The 24,745-nt window shown below is 34.5% G+C and overlaps 1 protein-coding gene across 1 annotated transcript in view; it reads left to right on the forward strand.

The window, feature by feature from the left end:
• Positions 1-24,745, forward strand: part of LOC111157850 (AT-rich interaction domain 2) — a 160,670-nt gene that overhangs the window by 12,570 nt on the left and 123,355 nt on the right. The gene's annotated exons all lie outside the window — the stretch shown is intronic.

Consider the following 24,745-nt stretch of genomic DNA (forward strand, 5'->3'; position numbering starts at 1 on the left):
GTAATCTAATGCAAACCTAGTAACCTTAAGCAAACCTATTTTTAAAGTTTTGGAGATGTTTCTTCAGAGTAATTACTAACATGGGTGTTGATGTAGTAATCAAAGAATAAATGCATATGTAGTTTTGTTAAATATTGTCAAATTCCCTTTGTAGGATAGAACTATTTAAAATTCCCACCCCAGTATATGGAAAGTGCCTATTTCCTGCAGCTTTGCCATGTGCTATCAAGCTTTTTAAGTCTTAACAATGTAATGGGTTAAAAAATGGTATCTCACTATATTTTAATTATTGTGGCATACAGAGCATGTTTTAAGATTTTATCTATTTGAGAAAGAGAGGGAACGCACATGTACGTGCATGTGTGAACAGGAGGGAGGACGGGAGTGGGGGAGGGGGACAAGCAGACTCCACATTAGTGCATTTGGGGGCTCAATCTCATAATCCTGAGATCATGACCTGAGCTGAAGCCAAGAGTTGGTCACTTAACCTAGTGAGCCATCCAGGCACTCCATAGATAGCATGTTCTAATATTTGGTAGTGCCATTCCCATCTCAGAGTTTTGTGGGTTTTTTAAGGATGTTTTCATGGCTATTTTATGTCGTTTTTCCATATGAACTTTAGTGTCAATTTGTTCTATTTCCAGAAAAAAAGCTCTTTGGTTTTTTTTTTTTTAATAAATATTGCATTAAGTTTATAAATTATTGCAGAAGAACTGAGATGATGGTATTGAGTTGAACTATGCAAGAACAATGGAAATCTTCCTATTCAAATCTTTTTGTGTTACGCAAGAGTCTAAAATTTTCCTTTTACGGGTTTTGGACATTTTTAAAGTTTATTCTTAGATTATATTATAATTTCTGTTCCTACTACAAATGTGGTTTTTCTTCCATTTTAGTATTTTAATTGGTTGTAATTTATTTACATGAAAATTATTTTTTGTATTAGAATCTGCCTTACTCAATTGTTTTACTGTTTTTTGGAGGCAGTTTTTGTTTTGTTTTTAGGGAGGGGGTTGCATAGGGACAGAAGGAGGAGGAAGAGAGAAAGAATTCTAAGCAGGCTCCATCATGCCCAGTCAGGGCTTGCTCTCACTACCCTGAGATCATGACCTGAGGTGAAATCAAGAGTCTGTTGCTTAACTGACTGAGCCACCCAGGTGCCCCAGTTGTTTTACTGTTTGTATTAATTTTATCATAGATTTTTAGGAATTTTTGGATATACTAGGATGTCATATGCAAATAGAGGTGGTTCTACTTCTTTCCTAAATTTTATGCCTTTAATTATTGTATGCTTTTAATTATTTTCTTTGGTCTAATTGTATTGGCCACTCTTAAATAGTTGGAAAGATGAAGGTGTCTTTGCCTTGATGATGACCTTAATTTGATGTTTCTGGCATTTCCTCATTGACTAAGATACTGCCTGTTATATGTTCTTTTTTTTTTTTTTAAGATTTTATTTATTTGTTTTAGAGAGAGAGACACACACACACTTCAGCAGGGAGAGGGGCCTAGGGGGAGGAAGAGGGAAAGGGAGAAAATCTCAAGCAGTCTTTGTGCACAGAACCTGCCACCTTTGGGCTTGATCTCCTGACCCTGAGATGAAGACCTGAGCTGAAACCAAGAGTCAGTTGCTCAACCTACTGAGCCATCCTGGTGTCCCCTGCTATATGTTCTTGATGTAGTCTTAACTCTATATGTACTACTAAGATAGTTTTTCTGTATCTGTTTATTGAATGAATGATACTATTAGACTTAGAAGTCAGATTTAGAGATACCCTTCATATGTTTTATCTACTAGAATTCAGTTTTATTTATTTTTTTGTAAGTATTTATTATCTGTATTCAAGAGGGAGCTAATACTGAATATTACAATTTTTAAGTCCCATTTCGCAGCTTATATTTGAATGTGGATATTTCTCATGTTCTAGGATTTTAACATATAAATAAAAAAACAGCTGCAATACTAAATGATAACTTTAGAAGATGATTACCTTTTCTGTTTTATCTATCCATCAAAAAGTCTTTACTATTTCATTCTTTGCTGGCTCTTGCATCACATGCTATATAAAAATAAGACAATAATTTAATTAATTGCTTGACTTTATATTATTAAAACTAGTATAAACCATGATTTGATCATTGCTTAATTTTTATATCCTCAAGATAAGAAGTAATTGTTTTTGTCTAACTGTCTTCTTTATAGGTTATCCACCCTGTGGAGATGAAAAGCAAATTCATATTTTAGTTATAATCAGAAATCTTAAATACTTGTTTCAGTGAATCCATTCAAATCCATTACCACTAATTTAAATGCTATGTTTTTACATTGCATATCTGATCCTCAGATTTAGATATAATTTGGATATTAAAGTCTTGTGAGTTATGAGAGCTACTTAGAACATCCTTCCTTCTTTATCCCCTTCTTTACTAACTATGGGGGTTAACTTAAATGGATGTATGTATGGATGTGCACAAGTACGCATACGCCCACATACACGCAATACTATTTATTAGCTTTAAGCAAATGGCTTGATAATTTCTTTGCCAGTTCTTGAACAAATCAAATCTTGTAGATATTACCAAGTTTCACCCATTTAAGGGGCTACGCTGAGACAGACATTAGATACTATATGCAAATGTAACATTTAGAGGCCTAATAGTATAGCTTATAGATTTCTAAAGCTAGGAACAAGAAGTATGTAGTTAGAATTGGAGATGGCTACCTAACCTATCAATTCATAGCATCACTATTCTTAGGACTAGAAGGGATTTTTAAGAAAGTCATCTAACCCCATGCTTTTTGGTAAGCTAGAAATAAGGATATTTTTTTCTGCTGAGCCTGCATAAGGATAATTAACTTGCTTAAGATCACTATTACTGAATGATAGAAGGAGAAAGTAGAAGTCAGGGCTGCCTTTATTATTCTAGCTACTCTATTCCGACTTAAAAGGAATAAATGTAGAAGATTGTCAGAGGGTTCTTTGCTACTATAAAATGTGACCTTTATTTTTATTTACATTAAGGTGATTCTACTGACTTCTACCATCTACAAGGCATAGGTTTTAAATTGTTGGCCAGTAGCAGTGATAATTATGTACTTGATGCGTCATTTGTATCAGCAGTCTTACTTCTTTTCTCTTCCTGTTCGAAGGATTATGTTTATAAGGTAGATGAGTATTATTGGAAAACCCATAGCAAAACCTGTAAAACAATCACTGGGAAAAATCACTTTTTACTTGAGAAATAATTCCTTATTTTTAAATGTTTTGCTTGGAAAAAGTTAAAATTACATATTTGATAATTTTTTTTATTTAATAACCAGGAATACTAATTTAAAGTTTAAAGTTTTCAGGCTGGTCCATTATTTTTTAGATGGAGACCTCTACTGGAAGTATGAAGCAATAGATGGATTCTATTATACATTATTAAATATCTAGACAAAAGGATGGCAAGGAGATTTACTTAAGACAGAGTCAATGTAAAGTATCCTAGAGTCCTTTTAAAAGAATCTTTCTTATGGTACTTTAGAAGTACACAAAAGTGTACTTTTGGCTTTATGACATTATCTTAAGTTTTTTATAAAGCAGAATACTGTTTATATTTGATTTTTGCTTTTTAGTTCTTCACTGAATTTGTCATGTGCCAGGCACTGTGCTAAATGGTTTACTGTAACTCATTTTTTTCTTCACACCTCCCTGTCATAGCTCTGTTATTATACCAATGTTATAGAAAAGCATATAGGACAGAGAGGTTTAAGAATCTTGCCCATGGTCACACAGTAAGTTCAGGAGCTAGTCTTTGAACCTGTGTCATTTGGTTCCAGAAAAGATGTACTATGTTGTCTTCCTCCAAGTGCACATGACTACAACTTTATAAAAGAGTATATGAAGAAATGGGGCGCCTGGGTGGCTCAGTGGGTTAAATCCTCTGCCTTCGGCTCAGGTCATGATCCCAGGGTCCTGGGATAGATCCCCACATCGGGCTCTCTGCTCAGTGGGGAGCCTGCTTCTCCCTCTCTCTCTGCCTGCCTCTCCACCTATTTCTGATCTCTGTCTGTCAAATAAATAAATAAAATCTTTAAAAAAATTTTTTAAAAATTTTTAAAAAGTATATGAAGAAAGGTCTTGAAGGGAGTAAGCAAAGTATGCAAATGGTTGAGGTAGGTGTGGGATTGTGGCTTTTATTTTTTTAAAAAATGCTTTAATGTATATTTTTTCAACAGAATTTGTGTGCTGCAATACAATTTATGGTATAGTTCAAATCTGCAAATATTCATCTTATTGGATTTTTACAACTCTACAAGTTAGGTATTAACCTATCTTTTAGAAGACAAAAATTACCTTTACCATTGCTAGTAAGTAATGGTATCAAGATTAGAGTTTAGCTTTACGAATTATAATTCATGCTCTTATTTTACTGCCACAGTCTTGGGGTCAAGGACTTTTTTTACTTTTATATACCTCTTAAAGCCCCTAATTCAATATTTGATACATTATAGTTGAACCAAATCAGATCCTTTGCCATTGGGGAGATCCTTATGAACCCAGATGGGTAGGGCAGGCCTCTCAGCAAATAGAAAATCTAATTTGGAAATTCTGAAAGAATTGAATAATTCTAAAATACAGTATTAGAAGTATAGCATTCCATTGATCTGGCCCTAAGCTTAACATTTTCTTGTGTGGTTTTATGAAACAGGTACCAAGAGTCAGTTATAGTTGTAGAGTATAAATTAACATTGTGATAAATGTGGCATTTTGTGCTGTTTTATATAGCACTTTTTTTTTAAAGGTAAAATGGACTCTAATGTTTCCCCATCTCTCTCTTTCTATAAACTACAATAGAATATAATCTTGTGTAAAGGTAAGAGTTCATCCAGAGTAATACTGATTTTGTTTCAAACTAGCAGATGAAGATCAAAGGATTTTGCAAGGTAACTACTATTTCTGAAAAAATGGATATTGGAAGTGATGTAATAACTCAGTGGAAACATATGAGTCAGGATTGTTCATTATCATCATAGTAATAGCTAAAATTTATTGAACATTTACTGTTTGCAAAACGCTGTGCTCATCCTGCATTATTCTGATCCTCAAAACCATCCTATAAGATTGATACCATCATCATCATTTTATAGATGAGGAGACTAAGATTTAGAGAGGTTAAGTAACTTTCACAAGGTCACACAATGCAAAGTGGTAGAGCTGGAATTTGATCACAGTCTTCTGCCCCTAGAGACCAAACTTGTAACCATTAGGCAGAATACTGCCCTTTATTCGATTCAGTGAATAGCAATTGATCATCTTTCATTTGCCAGACACTGTTCTATGCACTGGACATAAATCAGTGATGAAAATAGAGGAAAATCTTTCTCTTTGGAGTTCAGGAAAGGAGACTTATATTACACAAATAAGTAAAGCAGTGTATTAGAAAAGTACAAGGAGAAAAATAAAGCAAATAAAGGAGGTGGTTTTTGGATGGAGAGAGTGTAACATTTTTAGATAGAGTGGGCAGGAAAAGTCTTTATAATAGAAGGTGGTGTTTGAATAAAGACTCAAAGGAGAGGGAGAAGACCAGGTGGATATCTGGGATAAGAGTGAACAGACAGCAACGGAGCATACCTGGGAACGGTGAGGAGGCCATTGTGGCTAAAGTTAGTAAAGAGAAGAGAAGTTGGAGATGATTAAATCAGAGATACAGAGCTGGTAGCTGACCTTGTAGGGCCTTTGTAAGGTCTTTGCCTTATGCTGAAGCCATTGGAGGATCTTGAGGATGATATACCATTGCCTGAATCTCTCTAGGTGCTTTGTTATGTATAGATGAAAAGGGGACGTCAGGGGCAGAAGCAAGGAGACATCTTGGGGAGCTAATTATATAATCCATATGAGAAATGATGGTGTTTTGTACCAACAAAGATCATAGCTCTTAAGGTGGTGATAAGTTGCCATATTGGGGTATCTAAAGTTATGCATCTAAAATTTTTGATACTCCTAAGTAGCAGAAACCTACTCAGAGACTTACTGAGAACCCCTTGGTTGTCAGCTTTTGTACTATTTCAGTTATAAACTATTTTCCGTAATTATCAAAGTAGAGTTACACTTGCTTATTGTACACAATCTAAGAAAACACTTGCTTATTGTACATAATCTAAAAATACAAAGAAGGGAGAAATACTGAGCACAATTAATACTGTAGTATGTTTTCTCCTAGTGTTTTGTCTTAAGGATTAAACCTTAAAATCTGTCTACCAAAACCTGACTCTCTCCTGCTACGATGTTAGCTCATTCAGAGCAAGAGCTGTGCTCTTTATTTCTCTTAGGTACATAGTACATAATAAGTGTTCAGAACTGCTTGTTTTGTGTGAATTAATTGTGCCAACCAGTTGGGTGCCATATTCTTGCACTTTCTTTTAAGAGATACCACGCTTTTTTCATTTGTTTTAAGGCTTGGTGAATGGGAAGCCAGTAAGTGTTGGTAGACTTAGTTAATGTGCTCTGAACTCCAGCCATGCTCATCTATTTATAGTGGTCTAAACATGCCAAGTTTTTCTCGCCTCTCTGCTTTTGCATGTGCTGTTTTCTCTGCCTGGAATTCCTTTCCCTTCTTTTTTGCCTGACATACTCCTACCCATCCTTGAAACTTAACATAAATGTCACCTTCTCTGAAAAGCCTTTTCTTATCTTCCCAAAAGCTTGAAGTGATCCTTGTGATCCCACTTTTCCTCCCATTTATACCTCTATTACAGACACCACTGTAATATATTTCTTTCAGGTCTGTCTCCCATATTGCACTTTGAGCTCAAGGAAATAGGGACTTAGTTTTATGAAGCTTTGTAGCCACATTATCATAACACAGTGATTATTAGTGCATAGGAGTTAATGTGTGGCTACTGGAATTAATGATCACTGGAGGAAGGGCCATTGGAAATAAGGAAAGAAGGAAATCACTTTGGTTTTAGGGTAGGGAGGAGTTTATGGAAGAGGTCTCAAGTTTGGCACCAAAAGACCAGTTGGATTCAGATGGGGAAAAAAAAAAAAAGGAAAGTAGAGCTCTTTTTAGGTATGAGGAAATGAGGGTATGCGCAATTCGTGAACCCTGCTTCCTCAGAGGGTTTGTGTGTGTGATTGGGGTAAGGTAAGTTGGAGACCAGTGTTTGGTAGTATATTATGGAGAATTTTGAAAATCAGATCAAGATATTTGACCTTATCATTCTGTATATAGTGAGAATATGAGATTTGTATTGTTTACTTGTTTTTTTTGACAGAACAGTTTCTTGATCAAAATGATATTTGGGGAACATTAATCTTAAACTGGTGTGTGGGATAGATTTGAGATCGGGGCAAATAGTGACAGAAATGGCAAGCACACTTGTCTGGTTTGATCAGAAAATTGGATAATCTTTTTATCACGTTTTCAAATAAATGTGAATTATTCTTTTTTCACCTTTTTTAAATTTTGAGATATAACTGACATAACATTGTATTAGTTTGAGGTGTACAATGTAATGATTCAGTATTTGTATGTATTGTAAAATGATCACCACAATAAGTCTAGCTGTCATCTATTACTATACATAGCTATTATTTTGTTCTGATTAGAACTTTCAAGATCTCTCCTAGCTACTCTCACATATACAGTACATATAGTCACTATGCCATACATTATGTCCCCTTGACTTATTCATTTTTTAACTGGGAATTTGTGCTTTTTGACTTCCTTCACTCATTTTGTCTACCCCCCCCCACCCTGCTGCCTCAGGCAAGCACCAGTCTGTTCTGTATATCCATGAGCTCAGGGTGTTTTTTGTTTTTTGATTTTTTTAGATTACACATGTAAGTGAGATCATGTAGTATTTATCTTTTTCTGTCTGACATTTCATTTAGCATAATGCCCTCAAGGTCCATCCATGCTGTCACAAATGGGAAGATTTCCTATTTTTTTTATGGCTGGATAATATTCTATTGTATATATACCACATTTGCTTTATCTGTGCATCCGTTGGTGGACATTTAAGTGGTTTCCATGTGCTGGCTATTGTAAATAATGCTACAGTGAATATGGGGTTCATTTATCTTTTCAAACTAGTGTTTTTGTTTTCTTTGGGAAACTTTTTACTTAAAATATAAGACAAGAGAGTCATATTCAGAAAGTACTTCAAAATGTTGTTGTATCTTTAGGGTTGTACTTTTCATTGAACCGTCAACTTACTGAAGAGCAGGTTAATAGAGAATTCCAGTTCCTGGTGAATTTGATAAACAGTATTGCTGCACTTCTTTTATTTATTTGCATGTAGGTCCATCATTAGTTCACAGTCTTGTAAGATTTTAGATTAAATGTAGATTCTCTTTATATGTAAATTCTGTTTATCTTCTATTTTTATGTTGGAAGGAACTTTTTACAACTTCCTCTCTGAGTTCACTTTTTTCCCTAAGCTGTGGAACTTAGCATTTCTGTTTATTTGCTTAAATAATTAAGCAACATTTTCCTTTCTATTTTTTTTAAACCATGTGAAATAGGGTCTAGTGGGGATAAATAGATATACTCATGACAGAAACAGGGTGAACTGTGTAGATGAACATATTTGATAGATTTAGAGTGTGTTTTCTAATTTAGGGTGTTCTTGGATACACATTTGTGTGACTATTATGTGTGGTTAAGAAAAAGGGATTATTTTGGAAAGGATGCTTAGGACTAAGGAGAGGGTTCCAGTGAGATGTGCATAGGATCATATCTTTATGAAAAATTCTCCTGGAAGTGCTTTGTCACTATTTGGAGTCTTATTTTGACAATAAACTGGTTTGATTTGATTTGGTTTGGCCAATTCTATATTCATTTGTAAGTGATTTTTAAATAATGATTACAAAGGTTAGGGCTAATAAAAATTGCCTTCACTCTAACTCATCTTAACATGTGAAGAGATATGTAACTGAGCAACATTCTGACTACAGATAAAGAAAGGACTGGTATTCCTGAATGATGATGATAATCCAGCATTTAGAATGAAGGCGATTTTTTCCTTGCTTCTTTACCTGTAACATCCAAGGAATGGGTTTACTTTTGCCTGTAAGAGCAGAGGAAGTCGTAACATGGACAAAATATGGAGCTTTCTCTGTAATATTCAGAGAAAATTCAGGAATATTCCCCTACTGCCCAGCAGGGAGGAGTCAGCCTTCCAAACTGCAGCCTTAGTTAAGGAAGATATCTCAGTCCAGTCTTTTCTCTGCATCATTATTAGAAGGAGGAAGAGTTTATACTCCTGAAGAAATAAATATCAAGTCCTTTCATTGCGCAATTTGGCATGATTGGCTGAGGACTGGTTGTTTTCACAAAGGTCTTTAGGCCAATATTCTCAAATTGTTAATTAGGTGGGCTATGGGAAATAGTGTTCTGACTTAAATACAGTTTGGAAACTTTGTTAGAAGAGTTAAACGTGGTTCTTTTCTGCAACACTTCTCAAAATTAATTTACTTATAATGTGTCTTATGACAGTCTATGGAATTTTCCAAACACATTAAACACATATTGTCCCATCCTTTCTACTCCTGGCCTCACCAGCCCCCAGCATGCATATCTACTTTTAGGGTTATTGTGAAAGTTTGAAAAATGCTGCTGTCAGCAAAAAAACTTGCTAGATAAAATAGACCCAGCCAGTAAAATTAACAAGTCAGGAAATGACAGATGCTGGCGAGGATGCGGAGAAAGGGGAACCCTCCTACACTGTTGGTGGGAATGCAAGCTGGTGCAACCACTCTGGAAAACAGCATGGAGGTTCCTCAAAATGTTGAAAATAGAACTACCCTATGACCCAGCAATTGCACTGCTGGGTATTTACCCTAAAGATACAAACGTAGTGATCCGAAGGGGCACGTGCACCCGAATGTTTATAGCAGCAATGTCTACAATAGCCAAAGTATGGAAAGAACCTAGATGTCCATCAACAGACGAATGGATAAAGAAGATGTGGTATATATACACAATGGAATACTATGCAGCCATCAAAAGAAATGACATCTTCCCATTTGCGACGACGTGGATGGAACTAGAGGGTATCATGCTTAGCGAAATAAGTCAATCGGAGAAAGACAACTATCATATGATCTCCCTGATATGAGGGAGAGGAGATGCAACATGGTGGGTTAAGGGGGTAGGAGAAGAGTAAATGAAACAAGATGGGATTGGGAGGGAGACAAACCATAAGTGACTCTTAATCTCACAAAACAAACTGAGGGTTAATGGGGGGAGGGGAATTGGGGGGGGGGGATTATGGACATTGCGGAGGGTATGTGCTATGGTGAGTGCTGTGAAGTGTGTAAACCTGGTGATTCACAGACCTGTACCCCTGGGGATAAAAATATATGTTTATAAAAAATAAAATTAAAAAAAAAAATAATATCTTGCCAGAAATGGACGATGAACCCTGGCTATATGAGAGTTTCCTAGAAAATTAAAAAAAAAAAAAAAAAAAATAGACCCAGCCAGGATAGTCTTGAAAAATGCTTAACTTACTAAGATAGATGTGAAAGCCCACTGCCTTCCCGGTTCTGGGATGCAGGGAAACATGATTAATCATAGCTTGGTTGAAAAAAGGAGAGAAGCTAAATTTTAATGACTTTAAGATGCAGTTACTATACTGAGGCAGAATAGGGTATCTTGAGAGAGGAGTCTTTTAAAGTCTGAAGGTTATGAACCTTGATAAGTGAATTAGCAAATGCTTAGTATGGAGAGTTGTTTAGGATTAGGCTTTAACACTTCATTGCAGATTCTTCCTATTGTCCTCTGAAACACAGTGTGAGAAAGCATTTCAATTAGATCTCTAAGTTGTTGGATTGTCTTATATTCTTGAATTTAAATAGCCAGGGTGGTTCTTTCAGTTGATTATTAGCAAGGACATCCAATGAAAAATACATTTGCTGTGCAATATTTTTCTAATATAGCCCTTTAAGTGAATATGCGAAGATCACAATAATGAATTTACATTTATCAGTTCCTTATGGAGAGCTGTATTTTCATTGACAAAGTGTGATCCTTCAAGACAACACAACTTTTGTTTTTTCTGGAATCTGTATAAGCAGATAGGGTACATTGTCTCTTGACATAGCACATATTCCTTTTTTGAGAAAAATGTAAAAGATAAATAATTGGGCATACATTAGGAATTACTAGTAGGGAAAACAAACTTTGAGGACATTTCATTAAGTCAGGGTAGAGTCATCCAATTTTGTAGACTTTCTAAATCCCTACGATATAAACAATTAATGTTCCAGATGGTATTAGGATACTGGTTTCATTGCTTTTATACATTTAAAATAATAGTGGCTTACACATGGCATAAATTTCTCTCAAATGAAACAGTGCAAACATAAATATTCCAGAACAGATAAGGTAGCTCTAAATGAAGCCTTTAGCCTATTCTTTCCTATCCTGTACATATGGCTTCCATCTCATGGTACCATATGTAGATGGCTGCTCCATATATAGATGGTGCCATGTATAGATGGATAGATCCTCCTCATTCTAGCCAGCAGGACAGAGTAAAAAGAGAGAAGAGGAATTCTTTGTCTTAAGAGCACATGCCTTTTCCATTTACATCCCATTGGTCAGAACCGTATCGCACAAGGAAGGCTGGAATATGTACATACGCAGTCTTTGAGCTTTCACAGAACATTCATAAAATTGATTATATAACAAACCATTGGGGACACTTTTCATGCATTCCCCCCAAAGTAACAGACAGATAATGTCTTGTTGAAATTTCTGCGGCATAGAGATCAAAGAAGAGAAAACACACACACACACCCACCCACATAGATTATATATACATGTATGCATTATATGTGGTATACATAAAATGTGTGAGTGTATGTGTAGACAGTTAGCAGCCTTTGTTATTCATTATTCTGAGGTAGTTTTCCAGATGCTGAAGTCCCTTCTGAGTATCACCAAAGGAATAGATTGTACTTTATAGAACTTCATGTGAAGTATATTGTATTCTAATTGTCTGTAACTAACCTATGGGTTTTATGGTATATTAGTTTAAATGAAGACATTCATTTCCCAAAGATGTCTGAGTATGTTCTGAATTTCTTAATTAGTGATTTATATGTTCATGTATGGGAATATTATATGATTTGATATGCAGATACTTGATTTATAGACTATCAAAAAAGTAAAGTCATGTTGTGGTTTATTAAAATGAGTACTTTTTCAGTTTTTCTATGAGAGGAAAAAATGATGACTTGGTCTAATAGTTCACTTCAGTTGCATTACGATCTAGGAGATTTTAGGTCTTGTTTCAAAATTTAAATTACTATAGTTTTGAAATAGTGAAGATAATTGGTGTGTACATCTTATTTAAATGAAGGAAAATATATCTATTCAGATACATACACTAATTTTTACACACCCTGTAATATTTTGTATACAAAAAACATGAACATGGACGACAGTTCTTTTAGTGTAATAATTTTTATTTTGCATTCTAAGTAAAGCAGTTAAATTAGGAAACAATTTTTAACTATAATTTTAAAATAATACTTTAGGAAGTTTCATAGCCAAATAAGCATTTTTCCTGTATATGATATTATTGATCGTATTCTGGAACTTGTTTTTAATAATTCTTATTTTCTGATTAATGTTTTCAAATCTTTACATTTCTGTTTGAATGTTAGCCAAATTTTACATTGTTCGATGTCTGTTTTGTCATCCTCTACTAAGTATTATATTTGGAATTACCTCTTTAGTTAATTCACAGATAATTTCCAGGTAAAAGGTGTTTAAAATTCTCTTTTGGTTATCTTCATTATTTTGGTTTTAATTTTATTGCCTTAAACTTTGCAAACATAGTCTGTATTTTGATGGGGGGGGTTGTATCAAGATATTTTTGTGGCTTATTCTGTGATTGATTTTTATAAATATTCTATGTTGTAATGTCATTTATGTCATGTCACCAGGCTTCCAAGGTGGTATTTTTCAAATCTTTGATATTTTTTTATTGCTTCTTACATTTTCAAAGCCATGTAAAAACCTCTAGCTAGAATTGTTGATCTGTTACTTATGCACCAAAATTTTCGGTTATTGCTTCATGTAGATTGAGGCTTCCATATTCATATTCATTTTTGCTTTTTACCACTATATATCTACTTGTCTCTTATGGCTCCACCCCCCCCTTGAAGTTTAATTCTTTTGATATTATTGTCACTTTGTTTTGATCCATGTTTTTTAGATACTTTTCTTTGTCCCTTTATTTTTTATTTTTGTTGAGTCTTGGTTTTACATTTAATCTAAGTGTTTAATCCATTTATATTTAGTGTGGTTGTTATATTAAAGTTTATCTCTGCCATTTTATAATGTGTCCTTTCAGTGTCTGAATTTAATCTCTGTGTCCTCTCCTCTTCCTGCCCAATAAATACCAAGCACCTTAGCATACTCTCCCCTTGTCACCCCTATTTGGAATAGGGTGATATGATATTTTAATTACTTATTTTTATGAGTTATATTTTTAAAAAGATTTTATTTGAGAGAGAGAGTGTGCACGTGTATGTGCACACAGAGGGAGAGGAGGAGAATCTCAAGCAAACTCCACACTGAGCCCGGAGCCCAAGGTGGGGCTTCATCTTGCAACCCTGAGATCTTGGCCTGAGCCCAAACCAAGAGTCCGACACTTAACTGAGCCACACAGGCACCTGTGAATTATACTTTTTTTAAAGATTAATCTTCTAAAACTTCCACTGCTTCCCATATTTTGTTGCTTTTGCCTGGATTCATTTGTCTTCCTGCCGGATAACATTCTTCAGAAGCTTTGAAAAAGGTCTTTTTGTGGTAAACTTTAAAATTTTATGTCCAGAATATCTTTACCACTCACATTTAAGTGATGATTTAATTTGATAGAAAATTCTAAGTATTGGGTTTTTTCTCCCTCAATATTTTCAGGGTAAGATTTCATGTCCTCTTGTTGGCCTGGTGTTTTTTATTCTTGAAAAGTCTGATATTTGATCTTGTTCTTTTGTATGTGACCTCTCCACTCCCCCTTATTGGAAGCCCCCCCCCCCATATATATTGGTTTTGGGAATGCTTAACTTTCACTGTAACATGTTTAGGTATAGGCTTTTTCTTTTTTTCTTTTTTAAGATTTTATTTTTATGAGAGTGAGAGAGAGGAGTGTGGGGAGAGAGAAGCAGACTCCCAGCCGAGCAGGGAAGCCAATGTGGGGCTTGATCCTCAGGACCCTGAGATCATGATCTGAGCCGAAGGCAGACACTTAACCATCTGAGCCACCCAGGTGTCCCTTTTTCTTATATTCTTAGTTTTCTAAACCATTTCAGTTGGAGATCTCATGTTGAATTCTGTGAAATTCTTGGCCATTATTTTTTTCAAATTCTTCCCCTTCATTCTTTCTCTTTGTTTTTAGAATCCCTATTAGGTAGATATTGATTCTTATACTACTTTTTGTACATCACTTTGACTTTAATTTTTAGTATCCATCTTTTTATCTAATTCTGCTGCTCTAGGGGACATTTCCTGGACTTAGGTTTAAGGATTACTACATTGTTCTTCAGTTCTACCCATTCTGTTATCCAAACCATTTTGAAATTCTTTATTTTGATGATTACATTTGTTTTAATAGCCAGTATTTTCTTTATTCTTAACTGCTTATTTCTATTTTATGCTTCTAATATTTTTTCATGTCTCTCCAAGTCTATATATTATGAATGTTTAAAATTCTTCTTTAGATTGGTTCTGCTTCAAAGGTTATTTTCTGTGCATTTAGGTGTGGATGTAGTTTTGGGTGTTTGTCTCCTTTCCCTCTATTAAAGACTCTCAAGTATTTCATTATTTTTTTCTCCTATTTGATACTCTTTTTATAATCCTGAGATGTTGGTGAATTTAGAGTGAGAGATGGACATATACTGAGTTCCAACGTTCTTGGCATTTTACCCACACATGTCTTCTGTTTCTTAGGGATACTTCTCCACAGGCATTGCTTATATCAATTGGGTGCCTCCCTGTCTTCCATTTGTTTTAGTCATTCATGTCTGGCTGTTTCTGCTGCTTTCCTACACTAAGGTAATGGTAGCATGGGCAATAATCTACTTAAGAAAATCCAGCCTAATAAAAAGGTACCTTCTTAACCCCAGTTTATTCTCCCCATCAGTGATGCTGGCTTTCATATGCTCTGTGACTCCTTAACCATGCCCTACCATCATCTGTGTGCGCAAGTGTTTTTGAAGTATATTCTGAAATTCAGGAAGCTGGCACCTACTGTCAGCTCCAGACTCGAGTTCATACAAAGGCACCAACAACCAGCAGATGGTGCTGGTCTTTTACCTTTCAGGAACCAAAAGCTGTATCTTACTTTTACATACAAGTGATTATTAAATTTCTTTCAAGTTCTCAAAACATCTTAGAGTATTTGAATATTTATATGAATAGATAAGAAGAAAATAAATATATTTTTAATGATGTATATCTCTTTCCTCATGCATAAACTTGTGCTGTTCTGGTTATAGTGCATTTTGAATACCTTTTATAATAGAATAATTGATCTCTAACATATTGTGATCTATAATAGCTACTATTTATTGAGTGGTTACTGTATCCTGGGTAGTACACCAAGTGTTTTATATTATGTATTATGGGGGAAAGACCAGGATAATTTCTCCAATGAGAAGTTTTAACTTAATAGGTTTTTGAGAATTGTGGACTCTATTAACTCTATAAAACAAAAATTATACTCACATAGTTTAACAACAATAAATTCCATTAAAGTCAGAAAATGTTTTGCCCGCAGAAGAGGGAAATAATTGAAGAAGGAAACTTAGAGATTGTTATTGATGAGAGAACTGAGACAGAGTTTGTCACTTTTGTGTAGTTCATGAGCTTTCTCAGGGTTTTTTTTGGGGGGGGGGTGTATATTTGTGATGACTACACAGAGACTTTTTGTTTTTAGAGTATTTAATATTTCTAGAATATTACAAATAGAAACGATCACTGAAAAGCTATTGTATACTTGTGTGTTTTGCACTCAGATGTGATAATAGAAAATAAATCATTCCAGCTTCCTCAGCCAGTTTAAGTGGTCACTGTTTCTCACCTAGTTTCATCTGAAAGGCTAGTGTGCTTAACTATTTAAATTTATTTCTAGTAGTAAATCCTTAGATCCTAGCCTTTACCTCAGAGCCTGATTTTCTTCCCTTATCCTGTGTTTTCTGATTATATGTGATGGTGGAACCCAAAGCAATTATTGTATTAAATGAAGAAAAGACATACAGACTAGAAAAATTACTGGAATTAATGTAGCTAGGGTTTTTTTGCTTGACACTATTTAAGCAGTGAAACAATCTTTTGGTTTTATTTTTAATGAAATATAATTTACAGCAAAAGTCACTCAGTATACTGCTCTGTAAGTTTTGACACATGTGAATAGTTGTATAAGCACCACCAGAATGAAGATAGAGAGCATTTCTATCACCCCCAAAATTCTTCTGTGTCCTTTGTAGATAGCCCAGCATTCCACCTTCTGTCCCTTGTAACCACTGATCTGGTTTATACCCTTACAATTTTATTGTTTTAAGAATATTGTATTAATGAAATTATACCATACGTAGCCTTTCAAGCCAGCTTATTTTACTTAACACAATGCATCTGAGATTCATATATTGGCGGTATCCATAGTTCATTCCTTTTATCTCTAGGTAATATTCCATTGTATGGATATACTGCAGTTTTTTTGTTTTGTTTTGTTTTTTTAATCATTTCCTAGTTGAAATAAAAACCATCATTTCCTAGTTGAAGGAGATTTGGGTTTTTTCCAGTTTTTGATGATTAGAAATACTGTAAACATTCTCATGTAAGCCTGTGTGTGAATAAAAGTTTCACATCATTTGGGTAAATACCAACAAGCTGCTAAACTGTTGTTGCAAATGGCTGAACCATTTTACATTCTCATCAGCACTGTATGAAAGTTCCAGTTGCCCCCCCGCCGTCCTTGTTAGGTATTGGTATTGTTAGTTAGTTTCTTAATTTTAGCTATCCTAAAAGATGTGTAATAGTCTCTCATTGTTCTTTTTACCCCCTCATTGTTCTTTTAACTTGCATTTCCCCAAATGACTAGTGATGTTAAGCATTTTTTGTTTATTTGCTATCTGAGTATCTTCTTTGGTGAAATATCTGTTTAAGGCTTTTGCCCATTTCTTTATTGGTTTGTTTTCTTATTGATTTTTTTTGAGTTCTTGAAATATTCTGGATATAAATTCTTTATCAGATGTATGATTTACACATTTTTCACAAACTGTTTCTTGTTTTTGTATTCTGTGTTCTGTATGTTCTTTAAAAGAGTTATTGAGAAATAATTGCTATACAGTAAACTGAACATGTATAAATTATCCATTTTGGTAAGTCTTGACATACATATACACCTGTGAAATCATCACCACAATCAAGATAGTGAACATATCTATCACTCTTAAAAGTCTCCTTGTTCCCTTTTGCAATCCTTCCCTCCCCACCCCATCCCACTCCTATCCCAGACAGCTGTTAATTTTTTTAAATTACAAATTAGTTTGCATTTTCTAGAATTTTATATAAATGAAACCATATGCGATATAGTTTTTTTCTTTTCTTTTTTTGTCTTTTTGTCTACTTCCAGCAAAATTATTTTGAGATCTCTCTGTGTTGTTGTGTGTTTCAAAGTTCATTCTTGTTTTATCACTGAGTAGCATTCTATTATATGGGTATGCCATCTACCATGATTGGGTTATTTCTGATTTGGGGCTATTACAATATAACCACTACTAACTTTTGTATACAGATCTTTTTTTTAACGGATTTATACTTTTGTTTCTCTAGGAGTGAAATGGGTAGGTAATATGGTAATGGCAAGGTAATAAGTATGTTTAACTTTATAAGAAGCTGCCAAACTGTTTTATAACATTTTACATATTCATCAGCAACATGTAAGAAGAGTTCCATTTGACCCATATTATCACCAAATTTGATGATCAGTCTTTAATTTTAGCTATTCTAGTACGTTTGATGTATTTTTGAAGCTCCCTTAATAGTTACATAGATGTTTCTAATTGTATGTCCTCTTTGTAAAATGACCCATTTATGACCAAGAAGTTATCTTTATCCTTGGTAATGTTTTTGATTTGAAATCTACATTTTTGCTATTAACAAAGCCATTCCAGCATTCTTTTGACAAATGTCAGCACAGTATATGTATTTTTTACAGTCTTTTACTTTTAAACTGTTTGTTTCTTTAAAGTGCCTTTCTTGGAGGCACAGTTTAGTTGGGTTGTCCTATTTTTTTCCTATTCTGATAATCTCTGCCTTTTACTTAGTGATGGTTAGACCATTTACATTTAATGTGACTAATGATCTAGTTTTGTTTAAATCCACTATCTTGCTGTGTATTTATTTGTCTCTCTGCTCTTTGTTTCCTTTTTTCCTTTCTGCCATCTTTTGAATTGACTATTTTTATGGTTCAGTTTTATTTTCTGGGTTTGTGTATCAGCTTTAACTCTTTGTTTTGGAGGTTGCTTCAACTTTCTGTAGTCTACTATCTAATAGTATTACACATGTAGTATACTTCCATTTCTCCCCTTTTGGCCTTTGTACTTTTATTTTCTTATATTCTGCTTCTAGTGTGTTGTAAACTAAGCACTGCATAATAGTTAATTTTTAAAAAGTTATCTTTTAAAGAGACTTAAATATCTAAAGAGACGTAAGTATTTTTTCTAGAAATGTCATGTATTTTTTCACACTGTTACCATTTACAGTTCTCTCTTTTTTTTTTTTTTTTTTTTGTTGTTGTAGATCCAGATTTCCATAAAATCTGACTACTATATTATGTCTTGGCTGAATTTAGAAGTCCCAGCTTTTCCACTCTTTGCTTTGAGGATTTATTATTTACAATTTAATGGATAGGCTTCAATTAATATACTTTTAGATGCCCTAACTGCATACCTTTTAAGGTTTTTTCCCCAAGAATTTTTACATCACACATATAAAGATAGTTTTCATTTTTAAAAAAATATTGTAAATGAATGAGATTTATTCCTTGATGTATGTAATTACCTGCTGCTTTTAAAATTTCACTATTGAAATTGTTTAGTATCTTCTAGATAACTCTAAGTTCAGCTAACTCTGATATTCTAACATAGGACTAATGTGTCACTTCAGCTTCAAAATAACATGCTTGCTATTTTCCTTCCTCTTTTCCTTTGTTGTGAACAGAAAAGTAATCCTGTTGAATATATTTTTGCTGATCATTTGGGTCCTTTTGGTAAATTGGAATTTTTTTTTTTTTAAGGTTTTATTTATGTATTTGACAGAGAGCTCAAGTAGGAAGAGAGGCAGGCAGGGCGAGGTGGGGGGGTGGGGAGCAGGCTCCCTGCTGATCAGAGAGCTCTATGCAGGGCTAGATCCCAGGACCCTGGGATCATGACCTGAGCCAAAGGCAGAGGCTTAACCCACCTAGCCACCCAGGTGCCCCTAAATTGGAATTTCTAATACTAGTTTATTTTTTTAATACTAGTATATTATACAAAGTATAGTTTTACATATTTAGTATCTTCCTTAGTAATTAAATTCACATGATTGTGTCTTAAATGATTTAAAGACAACCTCTAAACCTGGCTTCAGTAAGTGGATATTTTCATCTTGGGGAAATTAGGTGGGTAAAAATCTCTGTTTACCAAAGAGATCTTTTTAGGGGAGTATAACTTTAATTTTTGTTTAAATGGTATCTTCTATAGTTACTGTAAGAAAGGTTTTCTTCATGCTTTTGAATAATCCAGTAAATGAGGAAATCTTTAACGACTGGGCAGGAATGACAAGTCACTAAAAACATCAACAAACTGGGTTCTGGGGAAGGTGGTGATATGTGCTATAGGATGTATCTGTGGAAATAGTTCATATATCTTTCTCATTGGCAGTTTGTGGAATAAACTTCTTTACCCCTTTGATGGTAGTCCTCTCCTATTTTGGGGGAAGGGGATGGTGAGGAAGATGCATTAAGAAATCATTAAGAGACACTTAAGGAACCAGTTTTGCTGGGATAGCCCACTTCTGGACAGCATAAGGATCTTTGTGGACCCGCTTCCCAGTGAACCTGGTTAAAATTATTTCTTTTTATACTAGTCATTTAAAGTCTCTGGAAATGGTCCTAAGGGTATATCACAGATGAAGAAAGAATATCTGCTAAAACTTGGTAAGCCAAAGTCTGTGGTATTTGAACGAAGACTTGCTTCCTCTCTCCCCTTTTCTAGCTCAGCAAGATGGAAACTCCACTCTAGACTGGTGCAGCCAAGAACACAGGATTCCCTTTCTCCCCACCGCCTAGTTGGAGGGTATCTTCCTAAGAGGAGCAAGATGTCAGGATTTCTCATTCAGCCCCTAGATACTTGTTGCTGAGGCTAAGTTCTGGGCCGGTGGGGCTGAGAGACAGGAGCTTACTTCTGCTATCCCACTTATGGCACAGAGATTCTACTTGTGTGCAGTGCCATTGAGAATTACCCATGCCGCAGCTCTTAAGGTAGCAGTTCTACACTGGGATAAAGAAACAAGTTGAGAATACCTGAGCCTACAGTTCCCTTTCCCTCCACTCCACCAAACATTGTGGTCTCATAGTTGGGTCATCATTCTGTAGTGCACCTCTGTCCCCAGAGGTGGCTCAGAGCCCAGAAACATGGCTCAGAGCATTATAAAACAGAGTTCTGCATCTGTTTCCAAAAATATTTGCAACAATGTGTAGAAAAACCCAAGCCTAAGAGTACTCTCAAAAATAGTGGATATTGTGAAAGGCAAGGAGGAAGAGAGTGGTAGATGTATTGGAGATAAATAAACTACAGTTTGGCTAGCTTGCTGGAGGGAACCAGGGTAAAAGTGAGCTGGAAGGAGACCTCCTGGGGTCAGAATAAATCTCAAACACTGACCTCTCTTCAAAGGAGCAGAGATTTGTTTGGATCAGTCTTTGGAGCAATTTATGCTTCAGAGCATCATTGAAAACAATAGAGCAGTGAGCTGACAAGTAGTGATACTTAAAAGCTGGGTTTTGTCAGGGAAAGAGATGGGAGCCCTGCCAAAACTGCTGACATCTTATGGTAACTTTGGGAATACCCAAAGCCTGTGCCTCTTGATGAAGAACATCAGGGGCTTCACACTGAGGGAGGATGAGGAAATAGACTTCACTGAAATGATCTAGCCAGTAGATAAATACAGTAAACAAATAATAATAACAAACCCCAGAGGGAGTCAGCCAGTATCCAGAGTTGCTACAGTATAGTATCTAAAATGTCAAGTTTTCAACAATATTAGAAGACATGGAAAGTATGACACATACACGAGAAAAAAAGGGCATGCAACCGAGACTGCCTGTGAAATTGACTGGATTTAAGATTTTTAAAAGATTTCACATTAGCCATTATAAACATGTTTGGAGAACTAAAGAACTATGATTAAAGAAGTAAGGGAAAGTATAATGACAATTTCTGTCAAATTGAGAATATCAATTTGAGAAATCAATCAAATTGAGAGTATCAATTTGAGAAAACTGGGTGAAAATAAAAAACTGAGTGGAAATTCTGAGTTTGAAAAGTATGAAATGAAAAACTCAGTAGAGGGACTCAATGATAGACTTGAATTGGCAGAAGAATTAGTCCACTTGTAGTTAGATTGACAGAGATTATGAATTCTGAAGAATAGAAAAAGAATGAAGAATAATGAACAGAGTCTCAGAGAAATGTAGGACACCATTAAGTGTACCAGTATACACATAATGGAAGTACCAAGAGAAGGAGAGAAAGGAAAAGTACTTTAAGAAACAATGGGTGAAACTTCCCAAGTTTATTGAAAAAATTAATCTATATATTGTGGAACCTCAATGAACTCCAAGTAGGATGAATTTTAAGAGATTCACAGACACATCAAAATTAAAATGATGAAAGTCAAGGATAAGGAGAAAATCTTGAAAGCAGGAAGAGAAAAATAATTTATCACTTACAAGGAAACCCCAGTAAAATTAATAGTTTATTTCTCATCAGACAGAGGATATGATGCAGTGAGATAACACAATCAGAAGTTCTTAAGGAAAAAAATTGCCAACCAAGAATCTTATCTTCAAAAAAGAAGGCTAGATAATAATAATAAAAAATCTTAGCAAACAATACTGTGATGATTTGTTGCTCAGACCCACCTTAAAGGAAACCCTAAAGGAAATTCTTTAGGCTAAAAAGCAACTGACCCCACAGAGTAATTCTAATACACACACATGCAAAAGACCATCAGTAAAGGTAATTATATAATAATAAAAGATAGTACAAATGCATATTTCTTCTCTTATTTTAAAAGCAATTGTGGGGCACCTGGGTGGCTCAGTGGGTTAAAGCCTCTGCCTTCGGCTCGGGTCATGAACTCAGGGTCTTGAGATCAAGCCCCGCGTCGGGCTCTCTGCTCCGAGGGGAGCCTGCTTCTTCCTCTCTCTCTGCCTGCCTCTCTGCCTACTTGTGATCTCTGTCTGTCAAATAAATAAATAAGATCTTTAAAAAAATAAAAAATAAAAAATAAAAAAATAAAAGCAATTGTATAAAACAATAGGTATATAATGTATTTTGAGCCTGTAACACGTAGAAATATATGTATATATATTTATATGTGCATATAAATATATATATATGCCCATTACACCATAAAGGAGGTTTTGGGGAGCAAAGCTGTGTTAAGATAAAGAAAGGACTCCATGTGGTAACTTGAATCCACAGGAATAAATCAAGAGAACCAGAAATTATAAATATGAGGTTAATAAAAACTATAAATATATGCTTGCTCTCTCTTCTTCTCTTCTTGAAAGGTCATAATTATGTAAGGTAATAATTATAACATTTATAACAATTATAACATTTATAGTTTGATAACATTTTATTGTTGAGTGTATAACATTTATAGTTGTAATATGTATATAATAATAGCACAAAAAGGGGGAATAGAGCTATTTAGGAATAATGTTTTCATATCTCACTGGAGTTAGTATAAATCTGAAGCTGAATCTGAAAAAATATGTATGGAAAGCCCTAGAACAAGCGTGAAGGGAATAAGGTAAAAAAAAAAAAAATCACTGAAGAGACTAATGCCACATTAGAAAATATGTACTTATTGCAAAAGGAAACAGTAGAGGAGGAAAAGGACAACAAAAAGACATGAGACACATGGAAAACAAAAAGTAAGATGCAGACATATGTCCAGTTATATTAATAATGACATTAAATGTAAATGGGTTAAATAACCAATCACAAGGCATTGGTTGTCAGACTGGATAAAAAATAGATACAGAATCTAATCATATGCTCTAGATAGGAGACACACTTTTGTTGCAAGATACATCAGAAGTAAAAGGAAAGCAAAAGATATATCCTGCAAACAGCAACCATAAGAAAGCTGGAGGGGTTAATACTAATATCAGACAAAATAGACTTTAAACTGATTTTTTAAAAAGTCATTGGAGATAACAATAGAAGTGTTACTTCATTAGAACCATACAATAATTATGCATACATGCATCTGACAACAAAGCCCTGACAGGTGAAACAGAACCTGACAGAAATGAAGAAACAAGACAACAATAATTGCAGCATCTCCATTTTTATTGTTGAATAGAACAAGTAGGCAGAAGATTATGAAGAAATTTTAAGTCTTAAACAGCATTACAAACCAACTATACCTAACACATCTATAGAACTCTGTACCCAATAATAGGAGAATATGTATTCTAAGGTGCACATGGAACATTTTCTAGGAAATACTGCAATGCATTTTAAAAGATAGACTTAATACAAAGTATTTTCAAACCACAATGGAATGACATTAGATATCAGACAAACCTGGGAACTCACAAATGTGTAGAACTTAAATAATATACTCTTAAATAACCAGTGGGTCAAAAAAGAAATAAAAACTGAAGTTAGGAAATAGTATGAGATGAATGAAAACCAAGACACAACATACAAAAACATGACTACAGCAAATGCAGTGCTTAGGAGAATACTTATAACTTTAAATAAAAGGAAGAAAGATGTCAGTAACCTAATCTATGTTAGGACCCTGTAAAAGAGCAAATTAAACCTCAACCAGGAAGAGGAAGGAAATTATAACAATTACAGCAGAAATTAAATGAAATAAAGAATAGTAAAACCATAGAAAAAGTCATTAAAACCAAATTATCAAAAATTATCTTTGGTTCTTTGAAATTATCAAAAAAAAATTGACAAACCCTTTAGCTAGAAAGGCTTTTTTCATTGACTAAGAAAAAAGGACTCAAATTACCAAAATGAGAGATAAAAGATGGAACATCACTACTGTCCTTAAGGAAATAAGAAAGATTGTAAAGGAATAACGATTATATGCCAATAAATTCGATAATTTATATGACGTGGACAAATTCCTAAGAAGATGCCAACTACCAAAATTGACTCAAGAAAAACAGACAATCTGAATAGATCAATAACAAGTAAAAAGATCAAATTAGTAGTCAAAAACTACCCACAAAGAAAAACCCAGGCCTAGATGGTTTCACTAGTGAGTTCTAAACAATAAAGAAAAATCAGTACCAATTCTTTACAAATTCTTGTGGAAAATAGACTTACTTGAGGGTATGTGTACCCTGTACACTTGAAGTGGAGAGGGTGATGAACGCATCAAGGGAAAGGCAGTATAGTAAGATATTTAGTGTCTTCTGTGACTGGAGGGTGCATTAAGC

The sequence above is a fragment of the Enhydra lutris genome, unplaced genomic scaffold, assembly GCF_002288905.1.
Source record: "Enhydra lutris kenyoni isolate GAN:26980312 unplaced genomic scaffold, ASM228890v2 scaffoldscaffold56, whole genome shotgun sequence".
Lineage (NCBI taxonomy): Eukaryota > Metazoa > Chordata > Mammalia > Carnivora > Mustelidae > Enhydra > Enhydra lutris.